Source organism: Schistocerca gregaria, unplaced genomic scaffold (genome assembly GCF_023897955.1).
Source record: "Schistocerca gregaria isolate iqSchGreg1 unplaced genomic scaffold, iqSchGreg1.2 ptg000247l, whole genome shotgun sequence".
Taxonomy (NCBI): domain Eukaryota; kingdom Metazoa; phylum Arthropoda; class Insecta; order Orthoptera; family Acrididae; genus Schistocerca; species Schistocerca gregaria.
The window spans coordinates 2,815,017-2,831,756 of NW_026061756.1; positions in this window are offsets into that span (position 1 = coordinate 2,815,017).

Below are 16,740 nucleotides of genomic sequence, written 5' to 3' on the forward strand. Positions count from 1 at the left end.
AATGTCATTAATCGACAACTAAAACTTGAATTGTACTACTTCTTACTGGCTATTACTTCAACTATGAAGCTTCTTCTGTGTTCTACTATGGTGCTTTTAGTGTCTCCGCATACCGCAGCACACGACATAGCTTTGCAGACGATAAATGTAACCGTCTCAGAGAGAAGAGCGGCCAATGTGACGATCTGGCTTTAAGTCGATTCGATAACAAATGACGAAAACGGACGGATTTCTCAGGTTTTTACTACATATGAACACTTTTCACATTCTCCCGTGCAACGCGGCTGCTAGTCCTACTTTCATGCATTTCCTAAGGTTCCACCTCATGTCCAAGTCACCATAGCCGGCTAAAAAGTGAATAATCAATAACTAAAACTTGAATTGTACTACTTCTTACTGGCTATTACTTCAACTTAGAGGCTTCTTCTGTGTTCTAATATGGTGCTTTTAGTGTCTCCTTATACCGCAGCACGTGACATAGCTTTGCAGACGATAAATGTAACTGTTTTGAGAGAAAAGCGGCCAATGTGACGATCTGGGTTTAAGCTGATTCGATAACAAATGACGAAAACAGACGGATTTCTCAGGTTTTTACTACATTTGAACACTTTTCACATTCTCCCGTGCAAAGCGGCTGCTAGTCCTACTTTCATGCATTTCTTAAGGTTCCACCTCATGTCCAAGCCACCAAAGCCGGCTAAAAAGTGAACAATCGACGACTAAAACTTGAATTGTACTACTTCTTACTGGCTATTACTTCAACTTAAAAGCTTCTTCTGTGTTCTACTATCGTGCTTTTAGTGTCTCCGCATACCGCAGCACGCGACATAGCTTTGCAGACGATAAATGTAACCGTCTCAGAGAGATAAGCGGCCAATGTGACGATCTGGCTTTAAATCGATTCTATAACAAATGAAGAAAACGGACGGAGTTCTCAGGTTTTTACTACATATGAACACTTTTCACATTCTCCCATGCAACGCGGCTGCTAGTCCTCCTTTCATGCAAAATCATAAGGTTCTAGGTCATGTCCAAGCCACCAAAGCCGGCTAAAAGTTGAAAAATCGATAACTAAAACTTGAATTGTACTACTTCCTATTGGCTATTGCTTCAACTTAGAAGCTTCTTCTGTGTTCTACTATGGTGCTTTTAGTGTTTCCGCGTACCGCAGCACGCGACATAGCTTTGCAGACGATAAATGTAACCGTCTCAGAGAGAAAAGCGGCCAATGTGACGATCTGGCTTCAAGTCGATTCGATAACAAATGACGAAAACGGACAGATTTCTCAGGTTTTTACTACATATGAACACTTTTCACATCCTCCCGTGCAACGCGGCTGCTAGTCCTCCTTTCATGCAAAATCTTAAGGTCATAGGTCATGTCCAAGCCACCAAAGCCGGCTAAGAACTGAATAATCGACAACCAAAATTTGAATTGTTCTACTTCTTACTGGCTATTACTTCAACTTAGAAGCTTCTTCTGTGTTCTACTATGGTGCTTTTAGTGTTTCCGCATACCGCAGCACGCGACATAGCTTTGCAAACGATAAATGTAACCGTTTCAGAGAGAAGAGCGGCCAATGTGACGATCTGGCTTTAAGTCGATTCGATAACAAATGACGAAAACGGACGGATTTCTCAGGTTTTTACTACATATGAACACTTTTCACTTTCTCCCGTGCAACGCGGCTGCTAGTCCTACTTTCATGCAAAACCTTAAGGTTCCACCTCATGTCCAAGCCACCAAAGCCGGCTAAAAATGAATAATCAATAACTAAAACTTGGATTGTACTACTTCTTACTGGCTATCACTTCAACTTAGAAGCTTCTTCTGTGTTCTACTATGGTGCTTTTAGTGTCTGCGCATACCGCAGAACGCGACATAGCTTTGCAGACGATAAATGTAAATGTTTCAGAGAGAAAAGCGGCTAATGTGACGATCTGGCTTTAAGTCAATTCGATAACAAAGACGAAACCGGACAGATTTCTCAGGTTTTTACTACATATGAACACTTTTCACATTCTCCCGTGCAACGTGGCTCCTAGTCTTCCTTTCATGCAAAATCTTAATGTCCTAGCTCATGTCCAAGCCACCAAAGCCGGCTACAAAGTGAATAATCGATAACTAAAACTAGAATTGTACTACTCCTTACTGGCTATTACATCAACTTAGAAGCTTCTTCTGTGTTCTACTATGGTGCTTTTAATGTCTCCGCACACCGCAGCACGCGACATAGCATTGCAGACGATAAATGTGACCGTCTCAGAGAGAAGAGCATCCAATGTGACGATCTGTCTTTAAGTCGATTCGATAACAAATGACGAAAACGGACGGATTTCTCAGGTTTTTACTACATATGAACACTTTTCACATTCTCCCGTGCAACGCGGCTGCTAGTCCTACTTTCATGCAAAACCTTAAGGTTCCACCTCATGTCCAAGCCACCAAAGCCGGCTAAAAAGTGAATAATCAATAACTAAAACTTGAATTGTACTACTTCTTACTGGCTATTACTTCAACTTAGAAGCTTCTTCTGTGTTCTACTATGGTGCTTTTAGTGTCTCCGCATACCGCAGCACGTGACTTAGCTTTGCAGACGATAAATGTAAATGTTTCAGAGAGAAAAGCGGCCAATGTGACGATGTGGCTTTAAGTCGGTTCGATAACAAGTGACGAAAACGGACGGATTTCTCAGGTTTTTACTACATATGAACACTTTTCACATTCTACCGTGCAACGCGGCTGCAAGTACTCCTTGCTTGCAAAATCTTAAGGTCCTAGGTCATGTCCAAGCCACCAAAGCCGGCTAAAAAGTGCATAATCGACAACTAAAACTTGAATAGTACTACTTCTTACTGGCTATTACTTCAACTTAGAAGCTTCTTCTGTGTTCTAATATGGTGCTTTTAGTGTCTCCGCATACCGCAGCACGCGACATAGCATTGCAGACGATAAATGTGACCGTCTCAGAGAGAAGAGCGACCAATGTGACGATCTGTCTTTAAATCGATTCGATAACAAATGACGAAAACGGACGGATTTCTCAGGTTTTTACTACATATGAACACATTTCACATTCTCCCGGGCAACGCGGCTGCTAGTCCTACTTTCATGCAAAACCTTAAGGTTCCACCTCATGTCCAAGCCACCAAAGCCGGCTAAAAAGTGAATAATCAATAACTAAAACTTGAATTGTACTACTTCTTACTGGCTATTACTTCAACTTAGAAGCTTCTTCTGTGTTCTACTATGGTGATTTTAGTGTCTCCGCATACCGCAGCACGTGACATAGCTTTGCAGACGATAAATGTAAATGTTACAGAGAGAAAAGCTGCCAATGTGACGATCTGGCTTTAAGTCGGTTCGATAACAAGTGACGAAAACGGACGGATTTCTCTGGTTTTTACTACATATGAATACTTTTCACATTCTCCCGTGCAACACGGCAGCTAGTCCTCCTTTCATGCAAAATCTTAAGGTCCTAGGTCATGTCCAAGCCACCAAAGCCGGCTAAAAGTGGATAATCGACACTAAAACTTGAATTGTACTACTTCTTACTGGCTATTACTTCAACTTAGAAGCTTTTTCTGTGTTCTACTATGGTGCTTTTAGTGTATCCGCACTCCGCAGCACGCGACATAGCTTTGCAGACGATAAATGTAACCGTCTCAGAGAGAAAAGCGGCCAATGTGACGATCTGGCTTTAAGTCGATTCGATAACAAATGACGGAAACTGACGGATTTCTCAGGTTTTTACTACATATGAACACTTTTCACATTCTCCCATGAAACGCGGCTGCTAGAACTCCTTTCATGCAAAATCTTAAGGTCCTAGGTCATGTCCAAGCCACCAAAGCCGGCTAAAAAGTGAATAATCGGTAACTAAAACTTGAATTGTACTACTTCTTACTGGCTATTACTTCAACTTAGAAGCTTCTTCTGTGTTCTACTATGGTGCTTTTAGTGTCTCCACATACCACAGCACGCGACATAGCTTTGCGGACGATAAATTTAACCGACTCAGAGACAAAAGCGGCCAATGTGACGATCTGGCTTTAAGTCGATTCGATAACAAATGATGAAAACGGACGGATTTCTCAGGTTTTTACTACATATGAACACTTTTCACATTCTCCCGTGCAACGCGGCTGCTAGTCTTCCTTTCATACAAAATCTTAATGACCTAGGTCATGTCCAAGCCACCAAAGCCGGCTAAAAAGTGAATAATCGAAAACTAAAACTTGAATTGTACTACTTCTGACTGGCTATTACTTCAACTTAGAAGCTTCTTCTGTATTCTAATATGGTGCTTTTAGTGTCTCTGCATACCGCAGCACGCGACATAGCATGGCAGACGATAAATGTAACCGTCTCAGAGAGAAAAGCGGCCAATGTGACGATCTGGCTTTAAGTCGATTCGATAACAAATGACGAAAACGGACGGATTTCTCAGGTTTTTACTACATATGAACACTTTTCACATTCTCCCGTGCAACGCGGCTGCTAGTCCTACTTTCATGCATTTCCTAAGGTTCCACCTCATGTCCAAGCCACCATAGCCGGCTAAAAAGTGAATAATCAATAACTAAAACTTGAATTGTACTACTTCTTACTGGCTATTACTTCAACTTAGAAGCTTCTTCTGTGTTCTAATATGGTGCTTTTAGTGTCTCCTTATACCGCAGCACGTGACATAGCTTTGCAGACGATAAATGTAACTGTTTTGAGAGAAAAGCGGCCAATGTGACGATCTGGCTTCAAGTCGATTCGATAACAAATGACGAAAACGGACGGGATTCTCAGGTTTTTACTACATATGAACACATTTCACATTCTCCCGTGCAACGCGGCTGCAAGTACTCTTTCATGCAAAATCTTAAGGTCCTAGATCATGTCCAAGCCACCAAAGCCGGCTAAAATGTCATTAATCGACAACTAAAACTTGTATTGTACTACTTATTACTGGCTATTACTTCAACTATGAAGCTTCTTCTGTGTTCTACTATGGTGCTTTTAGTGTCTCCGCATACCGCAGCACACGACATAGCTTTGCAGACGATAAATGTAACCGTCTCAGAGAGAAAGGCGGCCAATGTGACGATCTGGGTTTAAGTCGATTCGATAACAAATGACGAAAACGGACAGATTTCTCAGGTTTTTACTACATATGAACACTTTTCACACTGTCCCGTGCAACGCGGCTGCTAGTCCTCCTTTCATGCAAAATCTTATGGTCCTAGGTCATGTCATAGCCACCAAAGCCGGCTAAAAAGTGAACAATCGACGACTAAAACTTGAATTGTACTACTTCTTACTGGCTATTACTTCAACTTAAAAGCTTCTTCTGTGTTCTACTATCGTGCTTTTAGTGTCTCCGCATACCGCAGCACGCGACATAGCTTTGCAGACGATAAATGTAACCGTCTCAGAGAGATAAGCGGCCAATGTGACGATCTGGCTTTAAGTCGATTCGATAACAAATGACGAAACCGGACGGATTTCTCAGGTTTTTACTGCATATGAACACTTTTCGCATTCTCCCTTGCAACGCGGCTGCTAGTCCTCCTTTCATGCAAAATCTTAAGGTCCTAGGTCATGTCCAAGCCATCAAAGCCGGCTAAAAAGTAAATAATCGACAACTGAAACTTGAATTGTAATACTTCTTACTGGCTATTACTTCAACTTAGAAGCTTCTTCTGTGTTCTACTATGGTGCTTTTAGTGTTGTCGCATACCGCAGCACGCGACATAGCATGGCAGACGATAAATGTAACCGTCTCAGAGAGAAAAGCGGCCAATGTGACGATCTGGCTTTAAGTCGATTCGATAACAAATGACGAAAACGAACGGATTTCTCAGGTTTTTACTACATATGAACACTTTTCACATTCTCCCGTGCAACGCGGCTGCTAGTCCTACTTTCATGCATTTCCTAAGGTTCCACCTCATGTCCAAGCCACCATAGCCGGCTAAAAAGTGAATAATCAATAACTAAAACTTGAATTGTACTACTTCTTACTGGCTATTACTTCAACTTAGAAGCTTCTTCTGTGTTCTAATATGGTGCTTTTAGTGTCTCCTTATACCGCAGCACGTGACATAGCTTTGCAGACGATAAATGTAACTGTTTTGAGAGAAAAGCGGCCAATGTGACGATCTGGCTTCAAGTCGATTCGATAACAAATGACGAAAACGGACGGATTTCTCAGGTTTTTACTACATATGAACACATTTCACATTCTAACGTGCAACGCGGCTGCTAGTCCTACTTTCATGCAAAACCTTAAGGTTCCACCTCATGTCCAAGCCACCAAAGCCGGCTAAAAAGTGAATAATCAATAACTAAAACTTGAATTGTACTACTTCTTACTGGCTATTACTTCAACTTAGAAGCTTCTTCTGTGTTCTACTATGGTGCTTTTAGTGTCTCCGCATACCGCAGCACGTGACATAGCTTTGCAGACGATAAATGCAAATGTTACAGAGAGAAAAGCGGCCAATGTGACGATCTGGCTTTAAGTCGGTTCGATAACAAGTGACGAAAACGGACGGATTTCTCAGGTTTTTACTACATATGAATACTTTTCACATTCTCCCGTGCAACACGGCAGCTAGTCCTCCTTTCATGCAAAATCTTAAGGTAGTAGGTCATGTCCAAGCCACCAAAGCCGGCTAAAAGTGGATAATCGACACTAAAACTTGAATTGTACTACTTCTTACTGGCTATTACTTCAACTTAGAAGCTTTTTCTGTGTTCTACTATGGTGCTTTTAGTGTATCCGCACACCGCAGCACGCGACATAGCTTTGCAGACGATAAATGTAACCGTCTCAGAGAGAAAAGCGGCCAATGTGACGATCTGGCTTTAAGTCGATTCGATAACAAATGACGGAAACTGACGGATTTCTCAGGTTTTTACTACATATGAACACTTTTCACATTCTCCCATGAATCGCGGCTGCTAGAACTCCTTTCATGCAAAATCTTAAGGTCCTAGGTCATGTCCAAGCCATCAAAGCCGGCTAAAAAGTGAATAATCGACAACTAAAACTTGAATTGTACTACTTCTTACTGGCTATTACTTCAACTTAGAAGCTTCTTCTGTGTTCTACTATGGTGCTTTTAGTGTTGCCGCATACCGCAGCACGCGACAAGCTTTGCCGACGATGAATGTAACCGTTTCAGAGAGAAGAGAGGCCAATGCGACGATCTGGCTTTAAATCGATTCTATAACAAATGAAGAAAACGGACGGATTTCTCAGGTTTTTACTACGTATGAACACTTTTCACATTCTCCCGTGCAAAGCGGCTGCTAGTCCTACTTTCATGCATTTCTTAAGGTTCCACCTCATGTCCAAGCCACCAAAGCCGGCTAAAAAGTGAACAATCGACGACTAAAACTTGAATTGTACTTCTTCTTACTGGCTATTACTTCAACTTAAAAGCTTCTTCTGTGTTCTACTATCGTGCTTTTAGTGTCTCCGCATACCGCAGCACGCGACATAGCTTTGCAGACGATAAATGTAACCGTCTCAGAGAGATAAGCGGCCAATGTGACGATCTGGCTTTAAATCGATTCTATAACAAATGAAGAAAACGGACGGAGTTCTCAGGTTTTTACTACATATGAACACTTTTCACATTCTCCCATGCAACGCGGCTGCTAGTCCTCCTTTCATGCAAAATCTTAAGGTCCTAGGTCATGTCCAAGCCACCAAAGCCAGCTAAAAGTTGAAAAATCGATAACTAAAACTTGAATTGTACTACATCCTACTGGCTATTGCTTCAACTTAGAAGCTTCTTCTGTGTTCTACTATGGTGCTTTTAGTGTTTCCGCGTACCGCAGCACGCGACATAGCTTTGCAGACGATAAATGTAACCGTCTCAGAGAGAAAAGCGGCCAATGTGACGATCTGGCTTCAAGTCGATTCGATAACAAATGACGAAAACGGACAGATTTTTCAGGTTTTTACTACATATGAACACTTTTCACATCCTCCCGTGCAACGCGGCTGCTAGTCCTCCTTTCATGCAAAATCTTAAGGTCCTAGATCATGCCCAAGCCACCAAAGCCGGCTAAAATGTCATTAATCGACAACTAAAACTTGAATTGTACTACTTCTTACTGGCTATTACTTCAACTATGAAGCTTCTTCTGTGTTCTACTATGGTGCTTTTAGTGTCTCCGCATACCGCAGCACACGACATAGCTTTGCAGACGATAAATGTAACCGTCTCAGAGAGAAGAGCGGCCAATGTGACGATCTGGCTTTAAGTCGATTCGATAACAAATGACGAAAACGGACGGATTTCTCAGGTTTTTACTACATATGAACACTTTTCACATTCTCCCGTGCAACGCGGCTGCTAGTCCTACTTTCATGCATTTCCTAAGGTTCCACCTCATGTCCAAGCCACCATAGCCGGCTAAAAAGTGAATAATCAATAACTAAAACTTGAATTGTACTACTTCTTACTGGCTATTACTTCAACTTAGAAGCTTCTTCTGTGTTCTAATATGGTGCTTTTAGTGTCTCCTTATACCGCAGCACGTGACATAGCTTTGCAGACGATAAATGTAACTGTTTTGAGAGAAAAGCGGCCAATGTGACGATCTGGCTTCAAGTCGATTCGATAACAAATGACGAAAACGGACGGGATTCTCAGGTTTTTACTACATATGAACACATTTCACATTCTCCCGTGCAACGCGGCTGCAAGTACTCCTTTCATGCAAAATCTTAAGGTCCTAGATCATGTCCAAGCCACCAAAGCCGGCTAAAATGTCATTAATCGACAACTAAAACTTGAATTGTACTACTTCTTACTGGCTATTACTTCAACTATGAAGCTTCTTCTGTGTTCTACTATGGTGCTTTTAGTGTCTCCGCATACCGCAGCACACGACATAGCTTTGCAGACGATAAATGTAACCGTCTCAGAGAGAAAGGCGGCCAATGTGACGATCTGGGTTTAAGTCGATTCGATAACAAATGAAGAAAACGGACGGATTTCTCAGGTTTTTACTACATATGAACACTTTTCACATTCTCCCATGCAACGCGGATGCTAGTCCTCCTTTCATGCAAAATCATAAGGTCCTAGGTCATGTCCAAGCCACCAAAGCCGGCTAAAAGTTGAAAAATCGATAACTAAAACTTGAATTGTACTACTTCCTACTGGCTATTGCTTCAACTTAGAAGCTTCTTCTGTGTTCTACTATGGTGCTTTTAGTGTTTCCGCGTACCGCAGCACGCGACATAGCTTTGCAGACGATAAATGTAACCGTCTCAGAGAGAAAAGCGGCCAATGTGACGATCTGGCTTCAAGTCGATTCGATAACAAATGACGAAAACGGACAGATTTCTCAGGTTTTTACTACATATGAACACTTTTCACATCCTCCCGTGCAACGCGGCTGCTAGTCTTCCTTTCATGCAAAATCTTAAGGTCATAGGTCATGTCCAAGCCACCAAAGCCGGCTAAAAACTGAATAATCGACAACCAAAATTTGAATTGTTCTACTTCTTACTGGCTATTACTTCAACTTAGAAGCTTCTTCTGTGTTCTACTATGGTGCTTTTAGTGTTTCCGCATACCGCAGCACGCGACATAGCTTTGCAAACGATAAATGTAACCGTTTCAGAGAGAAGAGCGGCCAATGTGACGATCTGGCTTTAAGTCGATTCGATAACAAATGACGAAAACGGACGGATTTCTCAGGTTTTTACTACATATGAACACTTTTCACTTTCTCCCGTGCAACGCGGCTGCTAGTCCTACTTTCATGCAAAACCTTAAGGTTCCACCTCATGTCCAAGCCACCAAAGCCGGCTAAAAATGAATAATCAATAACTAAAACTTGGATTGTACTACTTCTTACTGGCTATCACTTCAACTTAGAAGCTTCTTCTGTGTTCTACTATGGTGCTTTTAGTGTCTGCGCATACCGCAGAACGCGACATAGCTTTGCAGACGATAAATGTAAATGTTTCAGAGAGAAAAGCGGCTAATGTGACGATCTGGCTTTAAGTCAATTCGATAACAAAGACGAAACCGGACAGATTTCTCAGCTTTTTACTACATATGAACACTTTTCACATTCTCCCGTGCAACGTGGCTGCTAGTCTTCCTTTCATGCAAAATCTTAATGTCCTAGCTCATGTCCAAGCCACCAAAGCCGGCTACAAAGTGAATAATCGATAACTAAAACTTGAATTGTACTACTCCTTACTGGCTATTACATCAACTTAGAAGCTTCTTCTGTGTTCTACTATGGTGCTTTTAATGTCTCCGCACACCGCAGCACGCGACATAGCATTGCAGACGATAAATGTGACCGTCTCAGAGAGAAGAGCATCCAATGTGACGATCTGTCTTTAAGTCGATTCGATAACAAATGACGAAAACGGACGGATTTCTCAGGTTTTTACTACATATGAACACTTTTCACATTCTCCCGTGCAACGCGGCTGCTAGTCCTACTTTCATGCAAAACCTTAAGGTTCCACCTCATGTCCAAGCCACCAAAGCCGGCTAAAAAGTGAATAATCAATAACTAAAACTTGAATTGTACTACTTCTTACTGGCTATTACTTCAACTTAGAAGCTTCTTCTGTGTTCTACTATGGTGCTTTTAGTGTCTCCGCATACCGCAGCACGTGACATAGCTTTGCAGACGATAAATGTAAATGTTTCAGAGAGAAAAGCGGCCAATGTGACGATGTGGCTTTAAGTCGGTTCGATAACAAGTGACGAAAACGGACGGATTTCTCAGGTTTTTACTACATATGAACACTTTTCACATTCTACCGTGCAACGCGGCTGCAAGTACTCCTTGCATGCAAAATCTTAAGGTCCTAGGTCATGTCCAAGCCACCAAAGCCGGCTAAAAAGTGCATAATCGACAACTAAAACTTGAATAGTACTACTTCTTACTGGCTATTACTTCAACTTAGAAGCTTCTTCTGTGTTCTAATATGGTGCTTTTAGTGTCTCCGCATACCGCAGCACGCGACATAGCATTGCAGACGATAAATGTGACCGTCTCAGAGAGAAGAGCGACCAATGTGACGATCTGTCTTTAAATCGATTCGATAACAAATGACGAAAACGGACGGATTTCTCAGGTTTTTACTACATATGAACACATTTCACATTCTCCCGTGCAACGCGGCTGCTAGTCCTACTTTCATGCAAAACCTTAAGGTTCCACCTCATGGCCAAGCCACCAAAGCCGGCTAAAAAGTGAATAATCAATAACTAAAACTTGAATTGTACTACTTCTTACTGGCTATTACTTCAACTTAGAAGCTTCTTCTGTGTTCTACTATGGTGATTTTAGTGTCTCCGCATACCGCAGCACGTGACATAGCTTTGCAGACGATAAATGTAAATGTTACAGAGAGAAAAGCTGCCAATGTGACGATCTGGCTTTAAGTCGGTTCGATAACAAGTGACGAAAACGGACGGATTTCTCTGGTTTTTACTACATATGAATACTTTTCACATTCTCCCGTGCAACACGGCTGCAAGTACTCCTTGCATGCAAAATCTTAAGGTCCTAGGTCATGTCCAAGCCACCAAAGCCGGCTAAAAGTGGATAATCGACACTAAAACTTGAATTGTACTACTTCTTACTGGCTATTACTTCAACTTAGAAGCTTTTTCTGTGTTCTACTATGGTGCTTTTAGTGTATCCGCACACCGCAGCACGCGACATAGCTTTGCAGACGATAAATGTAACCGTCTCAGAGAGAAAGGCGGCCAATGTGACGATCTGGCTTTAAGTCGATTCGATAACAAATGACGGAAACTGACGGATTTCTCAGGTTTTTACTACATATGAACACTTTTCACATTCTCCCATGAAACGCGGCTGCTAGAACTCCTTTCATGCAAAATCTTAAGGTCCTAGGTCATGTCCAAGCCACCAAAGCCGGCTAAAAAGTGAATAATCGGTAACTAAAACTTGAATTGTACTACTTCTTACTGGCTATTACTTCAACTTAGAAGCTTCTTCTGTGTTCTACTATGGTGCTTTTAGTGTCTCCACATACCACAGCACGCGACATAGCTTTGCGGACGATAAATTTAACCGACTCAGAGACAAAAGCGGCCAATGTGACGATCTGGCTTTAAGTCGATTCGATAACAAATGATGAAAACGGACGGATTTCTCAGGTTTTTACTACATATGAACACTTTTCACATTCTCCCGTGCAACGCGGCTGCTAGTCTTCCTTTCATACAAAATCTTAATGACCTAGGTCATGTCCAAGCCACCAAAGCCGGCTAAAAAGTGAATAATCGAAAACTAAAACTTGAATTGTACTACTTCTTACTGGCTATTACTTCAACTTAGAAGCTTCTTCTGTATTCTAATATGGTGCTTTTAGTGTCTCTGCATACCGCAGCACGCGACATAGCATGGCAGACGATAAATGTAACCGTCTCAGAGAGAAAAGCGGCCAATGTGACGATCTGGCTTTAAGTCGATTCGATAACAAATGACGAAAACGGACGGATTTCTCAGGTTTTTACTACATATGAACACTTTTCACATTCTCCCGTGCAACGCGGCTGCTAGTCCTACTTTCATGCATTTCCTAAGGTTCCACCTCATGTCCAAGCCACCATAGCCGGCTAAAAAGTGAATAATCAATAACTAAAACTTGAATTGTACTACTTCTTACTGGCTATTACTTCAACTTAGAAGCTTCTTCTGTGTTCTAATATGGTGCTTTTAGTGTCTCCTTATACCGCAGCACGTGACATAGCTTTGCAGACGATAAATGTAACTGTTTTGAGAGAAAAGCGGCCAATGTGACGATCTGGCTTCAAGTCGATTCGATAACAAATGACGAAAACGGACGGGATTCTCAGGTTTTTACTACATATGAACACATTTCACATTCTCCCGTGCAACGCGGCTGCAAGTACTCTTTCATGCAAAATCTTAAGGTCCTAGATCATGTCCAAGCCACCAAAGCCGGCTAAAATGTCATTAATCGACAACTAAAACTTGTATTGTACTACTTCTTACTGGCTATTACTTCAACTATGAAGCTTCTTCTGTGTTCTACTATGGTGCTTTTAGTGTCTCCGCATACCGCAGCACACGACATAGCTTTGCAGACGATAAATGTAACCGTCTCAGAGAGAAAGGCGGCCAATGTGACGATCTGGGTTTAAGTCGATTCGATAACAAATGACGAAAACGGACAGATTTCTCAGGTTTTTACTACATATGAACACTTTTCACACTGTCCCGTGCAACGCGGCTGCTAGTCCTCCTTTCATGCAAAATCTTATGGTCCTAGGTCATGTCATAGCCACCAAAGCCGGCTAAAAAGTGAACAATCGACGACTAAAACTTGAATTGTACTACTTCTTACTGGCTATTACTTCAACTTAAAAGCTTCTTCTGTGTTCTACTATCGTGCTTTTAGTGTCTCCGCATACCGCAGCACGCGACATAGCTTTGCAGACGATAAATGTAACCGTGTCAGAGAGATAAGCGGCCAATGTGACGATCTGGCTTTAAGTCGATTCGATAACAAATGACGAAACCGGACGGATTTCTCAGGTTTTTACTGCATATGAACACTTTTCGCATTCTCCCTTGCAACGCGGCTGCTAGTCCTCCTTTCATGCAAAATCTTAAGGTCCTAGGTCATGTCCAAGCCATCAAAGCCGGCTAAAAAGTAAATAATCGACAACTGAAACTTGAATTGTAATACTTCTTACTGGCTATTACTTCAACTTAGAAGCTTCTTCTGTGTTCTACTATGGTGCTTTTAGTGTTGTCGCATACCGCAGCACGCGACATAGCATGGCAGACGATAAATGTAACCGTCTCAGAGAGAAAAGCGGCCAATGTGACGATCTGGCTTTAAGTCGATTCGATAACAAATGACGAAAACGAACGGATTTCTCAGGTTTTTACTACATATGAACACTTTTCACATTCTCCCGTGCAACGCGGCTGCTAGTCCTACTTTCATGCATTTCCTAAGGTTCCACCTCATGTCCAAGCCACCATAGCCGGCTAAAAAGTGTATAATCAATAACTAAAACTTGAATTGTACTACTTCTTACTGGCTATTACTTCAACTTAGAAGCTTCTTCTGTGTTCTAATATGGTGCTTTTAGTGTCTCCTTATACCGCAGCACGTGACATAGCTTTGCAGACGATAAATGTAACTGTTTTGAGAGAAAAGCGGCCAATGTGACGATCTGGCTTCAAGTCGATTCGATAACAAATGACGAAAACGGACGGATTTCTCAGGTTTTTACTACATATGAACACATTTCACATTCTAACGTGCAACGCGGCTGCTAGTCCTACTTTCATGCAAAACCTTAAGGTTCCACCTCATGTCCAAGCCACCAAAGCCGGCTAAAAAGTGAATAATCAATAACTAAAACTTGAATTGTACTACTTCTTACTGGCTATTACTTCAACTTAGAAGCTTCTTCTGTGTTCTACTATGGTGCTTTTAGTGTCTCCGCATACCGCAGCACGTGACATAGCTTTGCAGACGATAAATGCAAATGTTACAGAGAGAAAAGCGGCCAATGTGACGATCTGGCTTTAAGTCGGTTCGATAACAAGTGACGAAAACGGACGGATTTCTCAGGTTTTTACTACATATGAATACTTTTCACATTCTCCCGTGCAACACGGCAGCTAGTCCTCCTTTCATGCAAAATCTTAAGGTAGTAGGTCATGTCCAAGCCACCAAAGCCGGCTAAAAGTGGATAATCGACACTAAAACTTGAATTGTACTACTTCTTACTGGCTATTACTTCAACTTAGAAGCTTTTTCTGTGTTCTACTATGGTGCTTTTAGTGTATCCGCACACCGCAGCACGCGACATAGCTTTGCAGACGATAAATGTAACCGTCTCAGAGAGAAAAGCGGCCAATGTGACGATCTGGCTTTAAGTCGATTCGATAACAAATGACGGAAACTGACGGATTTCTCAGGTTTTTACTACATATGAACACTTTTCACATTCTCCCATGAATCGCGGCTGCTAGAACTCCTTTCATGCAAAATCTTAAGGTCCTAGGTCATGTCCAAGCCACCAAAGCCGGCTAAAAAGTGAATAATCGATAACTAAAACTTGAATTGTACTACTTCCTACTGGCTATTACTTCAACTTAGAAGCTTCTTCTGTGTTCTACTATGGTGCTTTTAGTGTCTCCACATACCACAGCACGCGACATAGCTTTGCGGACGATAAATTTAACCGTCTCAGAGAGAAAAGCGGCCAATGTGACGATCTGGCTTTAAGTCGATTCGATAACAAATGACGAAAACGGACGGATTTCTCAGGTTTTTACTACATATGAACACTTTTCACATTCTCCCATGCAACGCGGCTGCTAGACCTCCTTTCATGCAAAATCTTAAGGTCCTAGGTCATGTCCAAGCCACCATAGCCAGCTAAAAAGTGAATAATCGATAACTAAAACTTGAATTGTACTACTCCTTACTGGCTATTACATCAACTTAGAAGCTTCTTCTGTGTTCTACTATGGTGCTTTTAATGTCTCCGCATACCGCAGCACGCGACATAGCTTTGCAGACGATAAATGTAACCGGCTCAGAGAGAAAAGCGGCCAATGTGACGATCTGGCTTTAAGTCGATTCGATAACAAATGACGAAAACGGACGGATTTCTCAGGTTTTTACTAGATATGAACACTTTTCACATTCTCCGTGCAACGCGGCTGCTAGTCCTACTTTCATGCATTTCCTAAGGTTCCACCTCATGTCCAAGCCACCAAAGCCGGCTAAAAAGTGAATAATCAATAACTAAAACTTGAATTTTACTACTTCTTACTGGCTATTACTTCAACTTAGAAGGTTCTTCTGTGTTCTACTATGGTGCTTTTAGTGTTTCCGCGTACCGCAGCACGCGACATAGCTTTGCAGACGATAAATGTAACCGTCTCAGAGAGAAAAGCGGCCAATGTGACGATCTGGCTTTAAGTCGATTCGATAACAAATGACGGAAACGGCCAGATTTCTCAGGTTTTTACTACATATGAACACTTTTCACATTCTCCCATGAAACGCGGCTGCAAGACCTCCTTTCATGCAAAATCTTAAGGTCCTAGTTCATGTCCAAGCCACCAAAGCCGGCTAAAATGTGAATAATCGATAACTAAAACTTGAATTGTACTACTTCTTACTGGCTATTACTTCAACTTAGAAGCTTCTTCTGTGTTGTACTATGGTGCTTTTAGTGTCGCCGCAAACCACAGCACGTGACATAGCTTTGCAGACGATAAATATAAACTGTTTCAGAGAGAAAAGCGGCCAATGTGACGATCTGGCTTTAAGTCGATTCGATAATAAATGACGAAAACGGACGGATTTCTCAGGTTTTTACTACATATGAACACTTTTCACATTCTCACGTGCAACGCGGCTGCTAGTCCTCCTTTCATGCAAAACCTTAAGGTTCCACCTCATGTCCAAGCCACCAAAGCCTGCTAAAATGTGAATAATCGACAACTAAAACTTGAATTGTATTACTTCTTACTAGCTATTACTTCAACTTAGAAGCTTCTTCTGTGTTCTACTCTGGTGCTTTTAGTGTATCCGCACACCGCAGCACGCGACATAGCTTTGCAGACGATAAATGTAACCGTCTCAGAGAAAAGCGGCCAAAGTGACGATCTGGCTTTAAGTCGATTCGATAACAAATGACGGAAACGGACGG